The sequence below is a fragment of the Bos indicus genome, chromosome 21 (genome assembly GCF_029378745.1).
Source record: "Bos indicus isolate NIAB-ARS_2022 breed Sahiwal x Tharparkar chromosome 21, NIAB-ARS_B.indTharparkar_mat_pri_1.0, whole genome shotgun sequence".
Taxonomy (NCBI): domain Eukaryota; kingdom Metazoa; phylum Chordata; class Mammalia; order Artiodactyla; family Bovidae; genus Bos; species Bos indicus.
The window spans coordinates 37,800,289-37,813,026 of record NC_091780.1 but is presented as its reverse complement, the minus strand read 5'-3'; the positions used below and the strand labels follow the sequence as shown (position 1 = coordinate 37,813,026).

The 12,738-nt window shown below is 35.2% G+C and overlaps 1 long non-coding RNA gene across 1 annotated transcript in view; it reads right to left on the bottom strand.

The window, feature by feature from the left end:
- Positions 1–5,629: 5,629 nt before the first annotated feature.
- The window catches only part of LOC139178355 (uncharacterized), a 112,524-nt gene continuing 105,415 nt past the window's right edge, over positions 5,630–12,738 (bottom strand). The window contains exon 5 of the long non-coding RNA XR_011562774.1: positions 5,630–6,734. This is a non-coding gene — a long non-coding RNA (uncharacterized lncRNA). The remainder of the gene's footprint in view (positions 6,735–12,738) is intronic.

The window sequence follows — 12,738 nt, the reverse complement described above, 5'->3', positions numbered from 1 at the left end:
CTGGGTGGCATCACCGACTCAATGGACATGAGTTTGAGTGAGCTCTGGGAGTTGGTAATGGACAGAGAAGTCTGGTGTGCTTGCAGTCCATGGGGTCACAAAGAGTCGGACATGACTGAGTGACTGAACTGAACTGATCATATAATGCCAATGAGAGCGATGAATTTTGTTGCCTCCCCCTACCCCAGTATACAGTGCCTCCCAAATTGCTTACACAGTCAATAAATGTGAATACATGAAATAATGGATGGATAAATGAAAGAAACAAAGCAGTATGTTAAGAAGCCCTCTAATGATGTGCAAAGGAGATTCCAGGATGACAGATACATGGGGCAGCCCATCCAGATTGTAACATAGGTGAGATGATTCTGAAAGAGACTTCCTCATAAAGATTAAGTCTTCAGAAGACCTGTTGCACCAAAAGGCCTTGAGAGATGATATAGGCAATTGGCAAAAGTTTGGGCTGAATTAGAGACATGCACATATGAAAACTGAACAAACAACAAAGCAAAATTAACTCCAGAAGAAAAACCAGAGTAAACAGGGAAGAAACTGCTAAGCCCTTATTCTCAATAGTGAGAAGTCAAAAGGTAATGTTCCAAAACTAAAAATAAATGAACAAAAACCCAAAACAACAATAAAATACCAAAAAGAACTAATAATAGAGGGCCATTATCTGGATACACTGAGTCAATTTTCAAACTAATCAGCTAAAAGAAATAGAAGCAATTGCTGCTGAGAAAGAATGGCAGTGGGATGCTGTTTCTCAAAATTAACCTGTTGAAACACTTGACACTTTTTACTATGTGCAAGGATAACTGATAAAAGTAAAAACTTCTAAACAAATAAACAAAAGAGTATTAATGTGTTTGAGGATGGCCTCTGTTTGCCAGGCACATGCCCTCAAACTTAATTCCACTGCAGGAAAGTGTCTACATCCATTTTCCTTTGGAACCATCACTGCTAGTTACCTTTTCCTTCTGAGGTTAACACCATTTTTTTCAACCTTCTCCTGACTGCAGAATCTCATTATTGTTCCATTAGATGTTGAAGGGCTAGTTCTTCTTTATTTTGAAAATGTTTTATAATTTGTGATGAAACTATATTAATCCTTGACTCTTTTGTTTCCATTTTTTCTCATGGTTTTTCATCTACCAAGCTGCTGAGAATTATCATGGACTTTTTAAACATAGCATTCTTTCTGTATTTCATCCTGAATTACTTTTGCATCCAGTGGCGCTAAGAATCTGCCTGCCAATGCAGGAGACACAGGAGACACAAGTTCGATCCCTGGTTTGGGAAGATCCCCTGGAATAGGAAATGGCAACCCACTTTAGTATTCTTGCCTGGAAAATTTCATAGACAGAGGAATCTTGCTGGCTATAGTCCATGGAGTTGTAAAGAGTCGGACACAACTGAGCATGTGCAGGCCTGTGCATATGCACACCAGGAACTTTACTTGTTACCTTTTACATTTGTTTTACATCAAAACAAGCTTTGTTCCAAATCTACTAATTGATAACAATTCAAGTAGGAATAAAAACATAGCACCTACATTTCAAGTTATTGAAGTGAATAGATTTATGCATATTTTCTTGTGCTTTTTTCACACCTTTCTTTCCAAGATGGCCACAACCTATCGAGACATATTCTTGTCTTTTCTCCATATCCACTCCTTTCCATTCCTAGAGCAGTCTTGAGAAAGACATCCCAGTTCTGTACCAACTAGTGGAATACTTGAGCAATTTGTTCAATCTCTTTAAGCCTTGGTTCTTTATCTGTAAATTGGAGATAATAATAGCATTTAAATCATAGAATAAATGTTAATTGATGTAATACATGTAAATGGTTTTAGCCTATTTTCTGACACTGATGCATACTACTTTTATTCTTAAGGAAGTAGAAGACTAGAAAATATATTTCCAAAGTGAAAAAGAAAAGTAAAAATAGGTAAAATGACAAAGAAAAGAAAAAAAAAATTAGTATGTTAGAAATGGTGCAAACTCAAGATCTATAGAACATTTGCTTTTATCACTTCATCATGCCTCTGTGACTGTGATCAGATTCATTCTTTCACATGATATTTATGATTTTTTTTCCTCTCTTTGAGGAAACTTTTCAAAAATTACTTTCTTGCAGGTAGGTTACATTTAGTAATATTTTCAAATATTGTTGTAGTAACTTTTAAAACAGTTGCAATTCTACAGGCTAGACTAGAAAGTGAATTTCTGTCAAACAAATCAGGTTTTTGGATAGAATTCTAATTTAATTCAGGGATGTGTTTCCACCTTGCTGATGACAACGTGCAGTAGAAGATGCCAAGATCTCAGCTTCAGCTATCATCAGCACAAATCAGGAAGAGTCAGCGATGCAAGCGTCAGCTCTTCACATAATGTTTTCTTTTTTTTTTTTTTTTCCAGGATGCAACAGATGTGAACAGCAGGGAAACAACTTTTATGTCTCTAGCAGAATTCCATTAATTTAAGTCTTCAGAGACCACTTTTCAACTTTGTCATTGATTTTCTAATTCCTTTTTGGCAAGTATCTATAATGTGTATTGCCAAATAATAGGTTTACTCAGGTATATAGTCCACTAAAAAGTACATGCTGTGCAAAGTTATATCTTTATACTCCTTCACAGTAAAGAAATCAATTTAGACATAGGCAAAGCGGCATTTATAAAACATCATGTTGTCCTAAGTATCATATTTTAATTTCAAATGTGGACAGAAAGGCTTTATTGTTCAGTCTTGTGCATTTTCATGTTAGTTATTCACTGGAAAGAAAACAATGCTAAAATGTACACACTCTAAATATGTTCATGCACATTTCGATTTGGCTTAATTTTTATCTCATTTTGGGCTTTTTAATTGAAATTGATTCATCCTTCTAAAAATATTAATGGAAAGGGTTACAACTGAACTCAGAAAAGAGTGCTTTGAGGCTTTATAACCTTATAACCTTTAGCACTCCCCAGAACATTTTAAGATACTCTTTAAAAAAAGAAGAAATACAGAATGTTCTGCCCACACATAAGCATATGGGCCTCCCCAGTGACTGAAATCATGGGAAATTTTTCATTTTCCCCCCACAGCTTCAGTTAATACATGTAATAGAAATGGATATTAGAAATCTATTCTCATTTATTGTAATATGAATGCAAGCAGAGAAAACACTAAAAATCTGCAGTGTCTGCACATTTCCTAGCACTCTGGCTTTTGGGAGAGTAGGAATTATTTATGGACATTCTTGCACAGCTTTGATATTTAAAGGGCTCCATGTTTTTCTCTATCAGGAATTGCAAGTTTTAAAGTGTCCTATAGAGATTTCCATGAATTAACCTTCTTAAAAGTAAAGGGAAGACAAATCTGCTTTTTCATGGATTAAAAAGGACTTAGATCTGTGATGTTGGTGTAAGTGTTCTATTTGCATTTCTTTATACAAACTTACCATGTGATTTTATTAAAGAGAAATAGAGGTAGTTATCTTCAGTAGGAAAGATTAGTGAGAAACAAAACTATTCTGGCATTCAAGATTCCCTAAAATCTCGTGTTTATGCCTGTAGTTTTGTGTTATTTGTCCGCCACATACACTGAAAAGCAGAAAAGCAATACTTTTTTCCAAAGAACTAGCTTACCTTTTAAAAAATATGCTAAAAATAGTGGAATTAATACTCTCTTAAATAAGGAGTATCTTCCCTGGCCTATTAGAATAAAAGGTAGTTTAATTGATATTCTGCTTTTTAACTGATTATAAAGTGTGTCAATTTCTACATGCACATCCCAATCACCAATGGTGACTCACATGTGCATTTTCTTTTTTTCTTTTTTTTTTCATATTGAACTCTAGGACTATAGAATAGTATCTTAAATAAATCTGCCAAGTCATCTGACCTTAGGGACAGAGCCAAGTGTTACTATCAGAATAAAGATGAACAAACAAAGAAAACACAAAGACTTGAGCAAGCAGGTGAGCCTTCCCATCTTAATTCATACAACTGAACATATAGCAATACAATTTTCATTGGGAATAAACTAGAAATCTATGTAGAACAGAATATGAAAAAATGGGACAGGTAAGTAAAATATTTAACATTACTATAACATGTGTCTGGTCCCATCGCTTCATGGGAAATAGATGGGGAAACAGTGGAAACAGTGTCAGACTTTATTTTTTGGAGCCCCAAAATCACTGCAGGTGGTGATTACAGCAATGAAATTAAAAGACGCTTACTCTTTGGGAGGAAAGTTATGACCTACCTAGATGGCATATTCAAAAGCAGAGATATTACTTTGCCAACAAAGGTCCGTCTAGTCAAGGCTCTGGTTTTTCCAGTAGTCATGTATGGATGTGAGAGCTGGACTGTGAAGAAAGCTGAGCGCTGAAGAATTGATGCTTTTGAACTGTGGTGTTGGAGAAGACTCTTGAGAGTCCCTTGGACTGCAAGGAGAAACAACCAGTTCATTCTAAAGGAGATCAGTCCTGGGTGTTCTTTGGAAGGAATGATGCTGAAGCTGAAACTCCAGTACTTTGGTCACCTCATGCGAAGAGTTGACTCATTGGAAAAGACTCTGATGCTGGGAGGGATTGAGGGCAGGAGGAGAAGGGGATGACAGAGGATGAGATGGCTGGATGGCATCACAACTCGATGGACGTGAGTTTAAGTGAACTCCGGGAGTTAGTGATGGACAGGGAGGCCTGGCGTGCTGCAATTCATGGGGTCGCAAAGAGTTGGACATGACTGAGCAACAGAACTGAACTGAACTGATAACATGTGTAGTTGGGAAGAAGCAGCTATTTTGCTGAAGAAGGAGATTCTTTATCTAGATAGTAGAAACCTTTGTTGATTGACAATACCTTTAAAGATATCTGAGGAGGGGTTTGGGAGTGGACAGGTATCTATACAATTAAAATCTCAGTTTTCCATTGCCTTTGACAAAGAATAATTACTTTCATTGTCAATATCAACCTTCAGAGGAATCTCCCTGATATTAGAATAAAAGGAAGACTTCCAATCATATTCTTTTTTACCTGTATATACTTTATATTATACAGCATAGGCTTTTTACTTGGTATATGCAATACAGGTATGAAACACAGATTTAAACTTATTCAAGATATTGTCTGAGGAAAAAAAATAAACAAATTTAGAAGAGTAACAAAAATAGTGTGTGAAGCATTTTTGGTGCTTTTGGTTACCAAATTCTTTTCCTCTTTTGCAAAACTCAACCCACAGAATAAATCTTGTATGAAAATATAAGGTATTTAAAAAAAAAAGAAAATATAAGATATTCTCTCCAACTCTTACTGCTCCCATATTGTCAGTTACCCTAAATGGCCCTACTTCAAACTGGCAGTGTGTCTAGACAGTTATCTAAGGAGATTTTTGTCTTTCTTTGGTTATACTATAAGGCAAATTCTCTATTAATTTCCAGTAAAATACTACCTGAAGAGTGATACAGGCTTAGTATGTGATCTTCAAATTAGATTTACCTGTTTTGAAGGCAAATTACTCACCCACACTATCTATCTTTTCCCTTCTGTGTAGTCATGTCCTTATTTAATAAGACAATGGAAATATTTGGAGATTGCCTTTAGCGTAAGGCAAATAAACAAATACTACATTGTTAGAAAGAGGTGTGCAATATAAGCTTGAAACAGAATTATATATATTTAATGGACAAATAAACATATATTTGAAGAGTGTTTGAAATCATATTTGACATTTGCAGAATTAAACACAGGGGAAGTATCAGTGTGTGTTTGCCTCTAGAATGAATACATTTGATTTGATAAATCATAGTACAATTTCAGCTTTACTTTTTTGTAATTCTCTGATTATGTACTTTCAAAAATTGATAAACAAGGAGTAATTTGCAAAGTCCCAAATTATCATAAATTGTAGTTAATCTTTTGAATTCAAAGTTCCAGGAGATAGAGCTTACCACTGGACATTTTAGCTCTTAATTCCATACTACTGATTTCAGTCATTACAACCAAGAAATTGACCTTTATAAACTGTGATTCCACTTCTCATCTGGAGTCCAGAGCCTCGCATTTTTTTTTCCCCAACTAATACTTGTATTGATTATAGTCAATGTTGCAAATGGAAAACCTTCTAAGTCAAACAAGTTCTGTTAAATGATTTATTGTGTACCTTTATTATGAGAAAGTGAAATTGTTTGTTGCTCAGTCATGTCCAACTCTTTACAACCTCATGGACTATAGCCCTCTAGGCTCCATGGAATTCTCCAGGTGAGAATACTGGAGTGAGTTGCCATTCCTTTCTCCAGGGCATCTTCCCGACCCAGGGATTGAACCTGCATCTCTTGCATTGGCAGGTGGATTCTTTATTACTGAGTCACCAAGGAAGCCCTGACTTCTTCGCTAAGCTAGTTTCTTCCTGGAGAGTCATGCATTCGTGTTGTCTTGGCATTGATGCTTTATTACCTTACTGAGATAAGTTATGTTTTCAGTCATAACAAAATAAAGTAACTCCAAGTAAAATTCATTCATATATGGAGCTTTAAAGAATTTCAAGTAACAAATCAAAAGTAATAGAATTACTTATCTGAGAGAGAGGAAGAAAATAATAAAGAACTTTTCCTTGTTTCCATCCTTGTTCTTTCTGTTTTGGTCACTACTGTTTCCTCTGCTCAATGAATTTAACATAATCAGATATCGTAAGGATGTGATCTGTGCAAACTTCATTTTGCCTCTCATATAAATGAAACCTGTAATAAGTAAAATATTGTTAAAAAGATGGAGGCATAGGCAGGATAATATAAAATATTGTAAAACCTGAATATCCAATGAATAGTCATAGAGTTAATAATAGCTGCATCTTTCTAGAAATCAAGCAGACATCTTTAGCACAAATCTACAGAAAAAAAGGCACTGGAACTGAAATCATCTTCAGATGATGTCACCACCCTTCAATAAAACTTTAGAAGCAGGCAGATAAGTTAAATAGTCCATAAAAAATGTTCATCGTATTGCTTTGGCCATTTTCAGAGCTCTTTGAAATAACTGAAAACAATATCATATGGTGCAATGGCTAAATTAGAGAAAACTCACAAAAGGCAAATGTTGACAAACAGGAGGTGCAATAGCTAAATTAGAGAAAACTCACAAAAGGCAAATGTTGACAAACAGGAGGTCTGGAATAAGAAAATACATGAGAAACTCATTCTGAAAATATATCTCAGGTTAGAACAGTAGTTTTTGTTTTAATTCTTCTGAGTTCTTTGGTCTCTCTCTCTCTCTCTCTCTCTCTCTATATATATATATATATAAAATTCTTCACACATCCCAGCAGCAGACTTTGGCCTTGGGTCTGTCTCAGCGGAGTACAGAATGAGAGTGATTAGAGCAGTTGAAGATGGGGTGGATGACTGATGAGGCAATTTGCCCTTTCTATATCCGCACAAGCTTTCCGGAATCTAACCTTCTGTCCTGAAAAGAAAGGCAGCAAAATCCCTGAAATGTGACCTGAAAAACCCAATTATAATCGCATTCACTCATTCTTTCTTTCTACTACCCTCCTTCACCGTAACTAAAATCAGAGGTGTAGTTATACTCTCTCCATAGGACAGTCAGTTTCTAATTGCATCCATTTTCAATTAATGTTTGATGAACCAGCTTTCTTCAAATTTCCATCCAGTCTATGTAAAAACCAGTTGCATTTGATCTCCACATTCAAATGATAACATTCTGTCTTGTGCTCAATTTTAGAGGTAAATGCTACAGCAAAAGAGAATAGTTTGTGGTCAGAGAGTTTGCAGGATGAATATAATTTGCCCTGAGTGAAACAGGAATGAATATCCATGAGATACTCATCAGTCCTCTTTTTAGCTCAGTTTCTGACAAAGGCAGATAGAATAGTGTGAACACATTTATTTTCCATGTGACCTGGTCAGTTACTTGGTAATGGCAGTGGCTGACATTTCTCAGGGAAAAAAATCTAACAACTTAACTTTAATTGAGTGCACTGTAAGATAGCCACCAACATGATTTTATTTTTTGAAGATTTCCCAGGATGGGAGAAATGTTCATAGATAGACCTGACAAGCATAGTGATTGCTTTTCCTTTGGGTAATAAAACCAGCTACATTTTTCTTGCTTTTGCCTGTAGTTCCTAAATGCAAAAGAAAAGCAATTATCACATGAAATATATGCCTAAGGTTACCCTCCCTGCATTAGTCAATAAGCATCTATTTCTCTTTCCATTCCAAGTTTCCCTTTGAAAGGACAGTAAAATTCCAGGCTATGTAATATATGTCTCTCAAATAAAATATTTGTGAGACTCAGTGGGTTTCTTTTTAATCTGTTTTAGTGACTCTAATCTAGACTGAAGTCAGTTTTTCTCTAATTATAACAAGAGAGATTACCATAAGCCTATTATTTTAAAGGAAAAGGACGTAGAAACAAAAATTCTCACAATCACCTTCTAACAGTTATTCTCTTTCATTTTTGAAAGCTTAAATATAAAACAAGCATCTGAGACAGATAATTAACTGATTCAAGATTTATGTAAAAAATCTTATCCTCTGTTTAAAATTTGAATTTCTTACTTACAGATTTTTCATAGATGTTTCCTCTTTGCTTCAAACAGGAAATTTAACTTAATATGCCATTGTTTCCTACTTAATATCCATAAGAGATAAAAACAAAGTTATATTATGACTTAGGTTTTAACTATTTATACTAAATCTCAGGTTGAGAAGAAAAAGTGAAGTCACTCAGCTGTGTCTGACTCTGCGACCCTGTGGACTGTAAACTATCAGGCTTCTCCATCCATGAGATTTTCCAGGCTAGAGTACTGAAGTGGATTGCCATTTCCTTCTCCAGGAGATCTTCCTGACTCAGGGATTGAACTTAATATCCATAAACGATAAAAAACAAAGTTAAATTATGATCTGCTGCTGCTGCTGCTGCTAAGTCACTTCAGTCGTGTCCAACTCTGTGCGACCCCATAGACGGCAGCTCACCAGGCTCCCCTGTCCCTGGAATTCTCCAGGCAAGAACACTAGAGTGGGTTGCCATTTCCTTCTCCAATGCATGAAAGGGAAAAGTGAAAGGGAAGTCGCTCAGTCATGTCCGACTCTTCGCAACCCATGGACTGCAGCCTTCCAGGCTCCTCCATCCATGGGATTTTTCAGGCAAGAGTGCTGGAGTGGGATCCCATCGCCTTCCAAAATTATGATCTAGATTTTAACTATTTATACTAAATTTCAGGCTGAGAAGAAAAAATATACCTCAAATGCCTTTGAGAAAAAGTAATGAGTTTGATTAGGTAGTAAATATTCAGTTTCTATTTTGGCATATCGATCAGTAACTCCATTTCTCAATCTTATATGAAAGGCCACCTACCTGGATCTAGTGGATTTTTTAAATTTATAGAGTCTTCAATAAACATGTGTTTAATAAATAAGTGAAAAGATTAATTTGTGGAGTATATGCCACACAATACCTTTCTGAGTATTCACATATACTGAAACACACTTCTGCACATACATGAGGAACTGTATGCTAAAATGCAGAGAATCCAACGATGAATGAGACAAAAATTATCTTAGCTATGTCATTCCCAGTGAGGATGAGAAATCATAAACATATTTTTTAAAAGACAAAAAAATTACAACTTTTGATAAATTCAATAATATCAAATTAGTACAGAACTGGAGTGGGAGTGATCACATATTTCCTTTAGAGTTAGGGAAAGTCTTCTGAGGAAGTGAATCTCTAAGTTGAAATCTCAAAGAAAAAAGGAGCTAGCCAATCTCAAGGAAAAAAGGAACTAGCAAATTCTGGAACATTCATACTCTAGAATTACTCTTCTCCAGCAATGTTCTTCCTATGCAAGGCTCTTGAGCAGAGAACTGGAAAGGAGTCCAAAAGGAAGGTGAGAAAAAGTCCTGGCTTTCACAAATAAAAATATATTCAATTCTGAAAACTAAAGATGAATAAATATTACATGGATCCTAATAAAACTTATGCAGTACATTTTAAAATATATTGAATTTCACTTAAAAGAAAAATTAATCACTTGCAATTAGCATCTGTTCATTAATAACAAGTGTAGCCAAATTCAACTAAGTTTCTATATTGATCATGCTGTAAAATTGCCAAGGACAATTTCTGAACTTCCACAGGGCATTTGAAATCCTATAGTGTACATAACTGAGGGAAACATATCTCAGGGAATAATAAAGTTATGTAGATATATAATTGACAATTGGTAATAATGCTAAATTAAGAAGTTTTCTCCAGTGACATGCTGTAGAAGCCCACCTCCCTATTTTAAGTATTAAATAATAAACTCAGATAATGACACAGGCATTACTGGTAGCATCTATGACCTCTGGAAGGAACTAGAGCATTACCAGCTAGAAAGAATGTTTACCAACAGGTCTTTCTGTAGCTTTTACCTCTGCACTCCAGTTTGATCATCTGGAAAGGTACAGAATACTTTCAATCCTTCTTCAATGTAACATCCCCCTGAACATTTGAGGGAAAATATCAAATTGACACCCATTTTTTTTTTGTGGTTAATGATTCCTTATATCTTTGCCTCTTTCTCTTATTTTTTACCATTTTGGTTAAGCTTCTCTACACACATTTCAGTTTACCTATATGCAACTTAAGGTGTGGTTCCAGGCAGTGAGAACAGTATGCCCCAAAGATGGTCGGTCAGTTCTCTAATATTTCAAACTAGGAGCTAGATAATGACAAGGAGCTCAGTCACCAGTAAATTGGCTTCATAGCTTTTAAGGTCTCTAGCATGGTAAACTGGAGAAGGCAATGGCACCCCACTCTAGTACTCTTGCCTGGAAAATCCCATGGACGGAGGAGCCTCACAGGCTGCAGACCGTGGGGTTGCTGAGAGTCGGACACGACTGAGCAACTTCCCTTTCACTTTTCACTTTCATGCATTGGAGAAGGAAATGGCAACCCACTCCAGTGTTCTTGCCTGGAGAATCCCAGGGACGGGGGAGCCTGGTGGGCTGCCGTCTCTGGGGTCGCACAGAGTTGGACACGACTGAAGCAACTTAGCAGCAGCAGCAGCATGCTAAACATCATCCATTAACAAAATTCAATGAACATTAAGATTATGTGAACATAAGAATGAATTAAGTACTGTATAATTTGTTATCAGTAATTCTGAATCCACAGATACAGAGAAATATCAGGAAAGGAATATCAGATTAAACAAAAAAAATTTCAATTAAAAAATTCTACCAGTAATATGATATAGTGAAGCCTTTTTCACGTAAGTTTCTCTGTTCTTAATTAGTAAAGCAGTTTCCTATGTACTATTCTATGCTTTGGGTTAATGCTTTACCTCTATCGAAGCATCTACATTTGCTCATTGATCAGGATAACTGAACCTGGTTTATGGGTGTGACATAGCAATTAAAAACATTTTTAAATGTCACTGAGCTATTTCTAGGTGGGCTGAATTAATTTATCTTTAATGTGTATTATACTAAATACAACTGTGACAACTTTTCAAAAACATATTGGCACTGAGAAAATGTGATATTTATATCAAAATAGATCACATATCTTGAGTTTAGGCTCTCAATTCTTTTCTACCTTGATTTTCTCATCTTTGAAATATATTTTGAATCTATTACCATACTCTTCCCAGTGTAGTTTTGCAATTATTCCTTATCTTTTGTGAAGAAATAAAGATCTGAATGACAAAATGAGTGATTATATAAATAACTGATTGGATAAATGCAATGAGTATTTGTTGAGCACTTGGTTTCTGTGAGAGATAAAGCTCAAGAAAAACAGAGCCTTGAGATTTCACTAAGCAATTGTTACAAATTGGATACAGTTGAAGTCAATTGAATTTGTAATAGTTAACATATATTCCTTGAAGTGTATATTAAGGTTGCCAGTGGGAATCAGGAGGTCAAAGGGTCAGAATAGATGCATGATTATTCTCCAGTATGGCTCAGCACACACTCTCATAACTGTAGATTTTATAAATTCCTAAAGTCCTGAGAAAGGGATGGTTCTAATAATCATCTAATAATCATCTTATGAATTACAAAAGAATTTAGTACTGTGGGCATTTGAGAATAATTGTGAATTGTTTGAATAGCAAACTGATTATAAGATTGTCCTCATCATAACAATAATTGAGCATGACAGCTTGATAATAATGCATCTGTGAATTTGAAAGGCAAAAATATATGCCATGTATTTCACAGATGTAATTGCCTTTGTTCATACAAATACTGAAAGCAAGATTTGTTTATCTCCATTTTTAAGAAGTACAAAATTGGTGATTTTTTAATTATTATTATTATTTGAAAATGAACCCCTCCCATACACACAGATATGAATCCAAGAGTAAAAATTACCCATTGTAAATAAAAGGAGCAAATGAAATTTGCCTTGCTGTTTGTCCACCAAAGGAATAAGTTTTACGTTTTTGATATATATTATTTCATATTTCTCTCTAGGCCTGCAAAATTCATAGTTTTGGTATATTTTAAATAAAGTCAGATATACACGAATATGCAGTATATATATTACAATACATATATTTTTCAATGTTTTTCAACACAATAGAATCAAATTCTTCCTTAATGCTTTAAAAAAATATTTTTATGTATTTATTTTTGGCTACACTGAGTCTGTTGCTGTGAGGGCTATTCACCAGTTGCAGCGAGCAGGGGCTACTCTCTGGTTGCAGTATGCACGCTTCTCATTGTGGTGGCT